This window comes from Belonocnema kinseyi, chromosome 3 (assembly GCF_010883055.1).
Source record: "Belonocnema kinseyi isolate 2016_QV_RU_SX_M_011 chromosome 3, B_treatae_v1, whole genome shotgun sequence".
In the NCBI taxonomy this organism is placed as follows: domain Eukaryota; kingdom Metazoa; phylum Arthropoda; class Insecta; order Hymenoptera; family Cynipidae; genus Belonocnema; species Belonocnema kinseyi.
This window is the reverse complement of record NC_046659.1, coordinates 36,296,627-36,298,744: the sequence shown is the minus strand read 5'-3', so window position 1 is coordinate 36,298,744 and position 2,118 is coordinate 36,296,627. Positions and strand designations below refer to the sequence as shown.

The window sequence follows — 2,118 nt, the reverse complement described above, 5'->3', positions numbered from 1 at the left end:
GGACAGTTGAGTGTGGATGAGTGTGTAAGATGGATCTTGGATGGTAGTGGACAGGGAGTGATGTGGATGAAGAAATTGGATGAAGTAAGGAAAAGCAAGGGAATAGGGCAGAGCCAAACGGGTGATCCTGAAAAGGGACAGTAAAAAACGAAAATTGTTTTCAATATCGTGGAAAATGCATTTTTTTATGATAAGAGGAAACGGAAGCCCTGGAAGCTCGCTCATTTTAGGAATTAATATCACTACTGTTACTATTGTTTATCCATCCTACATAATGCGAAAGAGTGCAATATAAGTAGTAGTTAAGTTAGACTCAGGATGGAATTGTAAATATATGTACAGGGAGCGGTGGCCCTCAAACCCTTAAAAGGGAGAGATTAAATAGATACATACAATTAAAACTTTTTAAAATTTGTAAAGAATTTTGTAAGGTTTCACGAAAATGACAAATATCTTTTAGGTTCCCCGGAATAATGAAAATAATTTCTTTTTTCGAAAAATTAATTTTAGGAGATTATTTAAAAACATTTCAATACATTACTTAGAAGATTAGAAAGCTTGAAAAGCTTAGAAAATAGAGAATTAATTTCCTAGTATCCGTGTGAAAAATTTTTATGATTTTTTTATTTTGAAAAATGTATCTAAGAAGAAAATTAAAAAAGATTTTTAAACACATCAAACAATTTTAAGATATACTAGTATAGTCTAGCGCGCGACATGGCGCGTGCCTATTTATCTTTTTATGAAAAAGAATGAATAAAAAGCCTATCTTTTCTATCCCGTGCAGAAATCGCCCGATTTCATACTTTAATACCGATCTGGCCCGACCGGGATTCCCGATCTGGCCCTGATCGGTAGAATTCTGTGGCCCAGATTTGGATCAGATTAGGCCAGACTGATTTCCTACCGTAACGCCATCCCTATGCGCTCGCAGAATTAACGCTGATTATTGTTTTTTGATAGTGCAGTGAAATTGAAATATTATTCGTTTATAATATTTTCTAAATGATTGAAAATGCCTAAGGCAAGTACGCCACGTGTTCGGAGGCACCGAACACTAACCAGTATACCTCGAAACGTGCGTGAGGAAAATGAAAGTAAGTAATTAAGCTCTGGGGCTAATTGAAACCTAACCTCAAATAAATTGCTCATCAATTAAATTTTATTTTTTTAATCAATACGAATGAAATTATTGTAGATGGAAATGTAAGTGATCCGGAAGTTAATACTATCCAATCCGTTCAATTGATGAATTTGGACGAAGAAAAAAATTTGGATCCACTTGAAAAAGAATTTCCGGCTGATATCAACACAGTTTTAGGTAAAATCATTTTATCAGTGAAAAGTCAATCATTTTATCAACGTATTTATCATATTGTTCGTATTGTTTTGTACTATTTTATCCATTTATATTAATTTTTTATTAAGTTAATGTAGAGTTAAAATGATAAAATCTGTTATAAAATATGTTAACTAATAATAGTCAAAATAGGTAATTTCCAAAAATAGTGATCTTATAATAGAATATGTAGTAAATTCATTACCAAAATATATGAAGGACACATTTTCATAACATGAATTTCAGAATCAAGTAGTAGAATCAAAATACCAATCGATCAAGTGCTCCCAACAAGAGACAAAGATATTATAAACGTAGATGCGGTGCGGGCTTAGTTGCCCGCCATAAATGTAATAAATGTAGACGGCGCGTCCAGCGAAAAAAGTCACTTCCCCTCTACCCACCGCTCCCCGTAGAAAGCACCAATCGATATAGTTTGCCAAGAGCCACTTGGAGCGCTGTAAGCAGCTCTCGGTACACCGATGGTAAACTTAGCTTGGAAAAGAACCATTGAATTAAAAATTAAATTGCCAATTAATGCGTTTTTACATTTCATAACAAACGTAAAATATCCACGCTTTGTAAAACATGATTATTTTAATAGATAGCAGAGAGAAAATTAAATGTATAATTTATATTTCTGTTTCATATATTTTGTAATATTTATAAAGTTATTTGATTATTTCCAATATATCTTTGTTATTTCTCATCTTTTTATATTCTTTTATGAGTAACAATTTATTTACTTCACAATATTATATTTTTATTCAAACAGATAA

The 2,118-nt window shown here is 32.2% G+C and overlaps 1 protein-coding gene across 3 annotated transcripts in view; it reads right to left on the bottom strand.

Moving 5' to 3' along the window:
* Positions 1 to 2,118, bottom strand: part of LOC117169130 (exocyst complex component 4) — a 121,632-nt gene that overhangs the window by 77,790 nt on the left and 41,724 nt on the right. The gene's annotated exons all lie outside the window — the stretch shown is intronic.